Here is a 7,438-nt window from a genome sequence, read left to right as displayed (position 1 = left end):
TTATCCATTCATAACTCTGAGAGCCTAGGGTACAATTATAACCTCTCAGAATTAAATGAACACTAAAGATTTTACAGTGTAATTCGGCAGAACTGTCAAGTACACTGCAAATCGTACTCAATGGCTAAACATGCCAGACCACAAGTATGGCCCCCTTAAGGTTTTAGTCCACGTGGTCTATATTTGACTTGTGCAGTATAATACAAACAAAAAAATACTATTCGCAACTCTATCTCTGAATTTGCTGCGAGATCAGGTTACACACACACACACACACACACACACACACACACACACACACACACACACACACACACACACACACACACACACACACACACACACACAGTGTTTAACCAAACGCATTCTGGCTCCAACACACGCTTTCGGCCCTCATACTCCATATGAAAGGCCCACTTGTAATGCTATCGGTCTCAAAGTCCATTTTTTGCACCTTTGCTCCCATAATCCCAATTACGGAGCTCATTCAAAATGATGGATAATGCCTCTCATACCGCCTAGCGAAAACAATTTGGCCGCTGTAGTCAGAGGGGAAACCCAAGAGGAGAGGCGCTCTGCACACATCATTTTTCAGCTTATACATTTACCGAGGGGTCATAAGAGTTGGAATTGTAAAGTGAATTCTGGGGGGCGAGTTGATTTTGGCTGAAATAGGCTCTCTCTACCTCTCTCTCCCCACCTCTCTCTGTCTCTCTCTCTGTCTCTCTCTCTTTGCTGAGAATACAGTCAAACATGCATATGCCCACAGAGAGGGGGGGGGGTCTAGAAAGAGTGGAAAGAGGTGTAACGAGAGAGCGCAGGAGAGATGGAAGGAGATGACGCGTGGGAAGATGAGAGAATCAGAATCAGAATGACTTTTAAAAGTGCTAATGCGTTCAAAGTGCAGTATGGGTACAGTACTATTCAAAAGTGCATGAGTTCATCTCATGATGTTGGTTTTGGGGGCAGTATATGGCGAGTATTCAGGGAGAAAGCGAAAGGAGAGAAAAGGTCAGTGGGGAGATAAATTGAAGATAAAGGAACGATTAGTGGGACTGAACAAGGCCTGAACCTGGCTGAGAGGAAGAGTCAAGCACAGAGTAACGAGAGACAGAGAGAGAGAGACACACACAGAGCGAGAGAGAGAGGGAGAGAGGGGGAGGAAAGCAACCCATGCAGAGAAAGCGGAGATGCCGAACCACAATTGCAGACTGTGGCCATCGTATGTTAGAGTTGAGCTTTCAGCACGAGGCTTGTGCGGTGCGGCCTTACCGACTAGGGGCCCCACAAGCCCGTGGCCCGATGACATGACGGCCCATGACTGGAACTGTGCGTAAATTGTGTGTGTGTTTGTGTGTGTGTGTTTGTGTGTGTGTGTGTAGTTGCATGGATAATCCCTACAGCCTTGTTTGGCTACCAGGGGGCTTTGGGGTTTGGCACAAAATGGAGGATTCAGGGGAGCCTGAATCCAGCTTGCCTGCTGCACAGTGAGGTATGCCAGTATGCGTTCATGTGATCTGCTCGCGTTAGCACCTTGAGACCCAACGGGTTTGTGTGTGATATTGTGTATTACTTTTTGAACGTTTCATTGAGATTGATAGCATGGGGGTCAGAGTGCGATCCTATACAGCCAGCATGAGAGCATCTTATTAATCGGTACATCAACATTGTTCTACTTTTTATCACATTTTGTCTGTCTGTGTCTCACAAATTGAGGGATTAGGATTTGGCCTGATCGCAAACACTGTCACACAGACAACACTGACGCACACAAACAGACATAGTCACACTCACACAGACAAATACACAGACACACACAAACAGACATAGTCACACAGACAGATACACAGACACACACAAACAGACATAGTCACACAGACAGATGCACAGACACACACAAACAGACATAGTCACACAGACAGTCACACAGTTACACAGACAACAGTCACACAGTTACACAGACAATCACACAGTTACACAGACACAGACACATATATAGACAGATTAGACACACAGACAGACAGATACACACAGACACAGTCACATAGATAGACAGATCCACACAGACACATAGCCACAGACAGTCACACAGTTACAGAGACACAGTCACATACAGTAGATAGACAGATTAGACACAGAAACACAGACACACATTCATACAGACACAGTGTCCAGTATCTTGTGATGAGTATGGTATTCCTATCCTGCTTTACAGTATTTTGTCCCTCTCCTCTCCTTCACCGCCGGTACCCCCTACACCCCTCCGCCTCTTCCTCACACTCTCTCTCCCCATCTCTCTCTCTCTCTCTCTCTCTCACATTCTCTCACTCTCTCTCTCTCTCTCTCTCTCTCTCTCTCTCTCTCTCTCTCTTCCAGTGTCCCTTCAGCCGTTCTCCTCTTTCCCCATCGCCCAGAATGCCTCTCACCCTCCTTCTTTCTGTCTCTCTCTCTCTTTCTCTCCCATTCTCTCCCCTTCACTCTCCACCTCTCTCTCTCTCTCTCTCTCTCTCTCTCTCTCTCTCTCTCTGCGGCGTCCCTGGGTCGTTTCCCCGGGCCAGCTGGTCTCTGGGTGGGGGGTGGGGGGCGGGGGGGGTGATGGATGACCATTAAGGCAGCTTATTGGAAACGCTGTGATTTATGGGCGCGCGCTGCCTCGGCCTAATGGCCTTCATTTCTTTCTGCCGCCACATGATGTCACAGCCAAGGTCACAGCGGCAACGGCCCCCACTCTTTGTTGTGTTTCTTTTTTTTCCCCCGCCGCTCACTGATGACCTGCGAGGGACAGAGAGACACAGAGTTGGAGAGAGAGAGAGAGAGAGAGAGAGAGAGAGAGAGAGAGAGAGAGAGAGAGAGAGAGAGAGGGAGACATCGTGTGTGTGTGTGTGTGTATTGGGGGGCAGTGGTACAGTATAATGCAACGATGGTTGTGAGGTTCATTTGCAGAATGAGGGATGTGTGCCTGTGTGTGTGCGTGTGTGTGTGCGTGCGTGCCCGTGCGTGCGTGCGTGCATTTGGCATGAGACATGACACCCCGCATTTGTCCAGGTACGCAGTAAAATCCTCAATGTTAATTTAACAGTGGGAGTGATTTTACAGGATTTTACAGTGTACAGAGGATGCACTGTTCTGTCACTCATCCCTTCAGTCCTTTCTTGTCCATCTGCATTCCTCCTTCAGCCCGAACCTCCCCTCTCTCTCTCTCTCTGTCTGTCTGTCTCTGTCTGTCTCTGTCTGTCTCTGTCTGTCTGTCTGTCTGTCTGTCTGTCTGTCTGTCTGTCTGTCTGTCTGTCTGTCTGTCTGTCTGTCCGTCTGTCTCCATTTCCAATCAGAACATTAGATTAAAAACTGCATCTCTGACTCTACCCCTTCGTTCCTTGCTTCGTTTCTTCCTTCCTTCCTTCCTTCATCATACTTTTACCTTCCCTACCTCTCCATTCCCCTACAGTCTACACCATCACCCCCCTCCCCCCCTCCTCCTGAAGTGAGCAAACGACAGGGGAAAAGAAGGGAGAAAAAAAATCGCTTCTTTACGGCCGTCTCTCAGACGGCTATTACTCACTTGTACTTTAAATGAGCGGCGTCAGATATATGGGTCTCCGCCATTACCCAGCCAATCAATAAAAACACCATTAAGGGGCAGAGTAGAAATCGCTGATATTAGTGAAGCTCAAAACAAAATATTTGATTTCCCTCCACTCTCTATCAGATAGTTTGTGAGATTGGGGGGGTCGGGAGTCTGCTGAAAGGGGCTTCTAGTGGGAGATTTGCGGTGGTGGTAGTTTGTGCGTGTGTGATTGAATGTGGGTTAGTTGGTAACTTTAGTTGCAAATGGAAAAATGAACACTGAGGATTTTATGGTGTAGGTCCAGGAGATGCGATGTGATGCTTTATTATGCAGCACACGTGAAAAATGTGTCTTTGGTTTTGCACTGGCAGATCTCTAAAACTGGAAAGATAAGTACAGTAATACACCATATAACATACAGTAAGATCAACATATTCAGTATGTAGTATAGGAGAGGTTGCGGCTACATTCTAGTCCACGTTACAGTCCCGTCTGACGGAGCAAAGTCAAGGATAAAGAATCAATGAGGTTTATTTGTCATTCCTCATACAGATACAAGCAGTGAAATGCTAGTATGGCAAGGTCCGCAAGACTATGCTAACAGCAACACAACTCAGCAAGACTAGATTGGGCTACTGCATATGATATGAAAAGTTAAAAAAAATTGTTATACAATGTGATTTAAAAGGAATGCTAATAAGGAATGAGATAAAGATAAAGCCCCATGAGGAATTCCTTCAGCATCAATGGGAGGGGTAGCTTAGTGTGTGGAGTAGAATGTGCAATAAGGCCTAACCATATAAACTATATATTTGAATATACCATATACATTAAGGATCTGAGCAATCTATACAGGAATAATTACAGTTTTGAATGTAGTTTCTTTTAAACAGTTTCCCCTTTTTTCTTTTTCATTGTCCATGATCTTGTTTAGGTTGCTGAGAGTGCTTAACGGAGGCTTACAGGAAATTGTGACAGACAGATAAACTTTGTGTTATTGTGTGTGTCTACTTCTGAGTAGCAGTTCTTGCGAAGAATAAGTCCATGCCTAGGTTAGACAGAACGGAAAGTCTCAACTTTGCTGCACCTCTTTCTGCTGTCTCTTCCTTGTTCAGTGGGGAAGGCGGCGGTCACCACTTTCTCAGAACACTGAAGCGGAATACCACCGCCGGTTAGAATTCAGCCATTGCTCTACACAGAAAATGATATGGAAACATGGAGAGAAGCAGAATGGTCGGTGCAAGTGGAAATATAGTAGCACTCTAATCGCTATAGGTGCACTAGTGTCCTCTAAAGGTCATAGAGTCGGTTCAATCCCCACAACAGCGGCTTATGCCAGCAAGGAAGTCAAATCCTCAGTGTTCTTTTATCCATTTGTAGCTTACGGGTCCATATTGGTACACTCTCAGAGCTAAAGTAACACTTTTTTACAGGATTTTACTGTGTGCGTTTCTCAGTTTGATAAAACATAAATGGAAATACAAAGCACCACCACCATAGCTTTATTGAAAATCAAGTACCGGTCTGCATAGTTTTTCATTAGTAGCCAATTATCTCATTAGTGATAAACTCAAAGTCATTACATGCTACTGTATCATACCACCGCCCTCAATTATGTGGCCTTCACCTTTATGAAAAAATATACTTCCAGTACATGTTGGTCCATAATTAGCATTCATGTTAATAATTTCTGTTTCTTGCTTGTTTGACCTCGACATATATAATGTAGCTATTCTTAGACCACAAATGACAGCTTTGTTCGGTATGTACAGTACAGTGGTAAGGAAAGAATTCTACAGTTTTTCTGTTAATAACATATTGTTTCTCACCAACATCTCTTGTTCTCTCCGTTCCTGAGATGTGAGTGATTACATCGTTGTAACCTTTAACATTTCTGACCCAAAAGTTAATCATCTCATCGGGGCATCATCATCGTTCCCACCAAGTTTCAGGAGATTCCAGCCAGCCATTCTCAAAGTCACGGACAGACATAGACAGGACTGATTACAGTACTTACGGCCTTGCATGTATGTCATTGGCAAGCCACATTATAAGGGGTTTAGGGTTCACTCATATATGTGCATGGTTTTACAACAAATCCTTGACTTTTAAAATGACTTGAGAACGAGGCAGGAGCACCAACAGCAAGGCCTTGAGGCTCATGAGACGCACCCGAGCGTGCCTCAAGGTGAGCAAGTGTCCACGCCGAACAGCCGATGGCCTCGCACGTTGCGATGCGAGCACGCCGTCTGAGTTGGCGCTCCCTCCGAGCATGCAGTCGGGTTTTGGCTTGGCAATGCCATGCACGTAACTGGTTTGTGTGTGTGTGTGTGTGTGTGTGTGCGCGCACAGTCAAATCCTCAGTGTAAATTTAACTCTGAGAGTGTACAAATGTAACCAGATGGTCCATCTGGTTACAAAGTTGCAAATGGATAAATTAACACAGAGGATTTTACTATGTCTTTACAGTATATATATTGTGCATGGCATGACTACAGTATGTGGGCCCTCTGTTTAGCTAGTTTCAAGTACATATACTATGTGTGTGTGGGCAGCTTGCTCAGTCCTGTTTGGCTTAGGTCTGTTAAGAGTGCCTCGCCTCGTGAGTTTTAATCACTCCGTAAATACGGGAGTCTGACTTCATCTATGATTTATGGACAACAGGCGTCCTCTCTGGACCACTATATGCTGGGAACCAGGGGTCCTGGGGTCCCAGCACACGAAGGTGTGTGAGATTACAGGGAGTAAGATCAACTCATTGGGTGATGTGGGTCACAGTGTTATTTTATGATACAGTCTCTCTTGCACACTAACTGTACATAAACACATGAATGCAAGCATGCACGCACGCACACATGCACAGCACACGCACGCACACTTGCGTGCCCAACAGCGCTATTCTTTCAAACATACCCAGTAACAGGCACATTCACAGCAGATGTGGGTACCATTATACCACATCACTCACCATCTCTCACTCTCTCACACACACACACACACACACACACACACACACACACACACACACACACACACACACACACACACACACACACACACACACACACACACACACACGTTGCCTTGTGTAATGTGGTGGTCATCTCACACACACTCTGTTTCTTAAGACCTGTTTGTTTGTTTAGCTGCCATGATGGATAGCCCCCGTCTCTCTGTGCTTGTGTATCTGGCCACCTCTTTGTGTGCTCGGCGGGCCGATCTTGTCTGAGGTGTGGCCGGCTAGCAGAGCGACAAGCAGGGATGGAGGGGAGGGGGGCTCCCAGACGTGAGGCGCGAGACGCTGTCCAGAAATCGACCCCACCGGCTCCCAAAACACGGGCGAGGTGGTGTGGGAACGCATCTGGGAGAATGACAGCACTGTACGGAGGCGTACATGGACTAAATGGGCCGCGGCAAAAGTATGTTACGTGGCGGCCGAGGCGTCTAGGCATGAGTGGTCTGGGTTGTTTTGTCTGCTTGACTCTGTGCTCTGTGATGTTTGCAGAAGGAAAGCGCAATCAGACAAAATAGTAGCAGCAGCAGTAGTTGTACCCCTGTGTATTTTGATTGGATGCGACTTTGGCTGTGGTCGTGTTTTTGCTTTATTATTTTCCCCTTTTTTCTAGTTTTGTGGCACTGTTTTGAATAAGTAATTACACACAGAATCCTCGGTGTTCATTTATCCATTTGGTTACATTTGCCACTATCAGAGCTGAATGAACACTATGGATTTTACTATGTTATCTTAACAACTTGAACCCTTGCGTCCCTATTCTAGGGGCCAAATATTCGGCGAAAATTGCAGATCTACAAGCTTTCTTCAGTTGTAGATTGGCTATTTTCAGTGAAGATATTTAGTGTAGAGTCCTTGGC

This window comes from Gymnoscopelus braueri, assembly GCF_963280865.1.
Source record: "Gymnoscopelus braueri genome assembly, chromosome: 14".
NCBI classification, from domain to species: Eukaryota; Metazoa; Chordata; class Actinopteri; order Myctophiformes; family Myctophidae; genus Gymnoscopelus; species Gymnoscopelus braueri.
The sequence above is the reverse complement of the archived record's forward strand: the minus strand, read 5'-3'. Positions refer to the sequence as shown.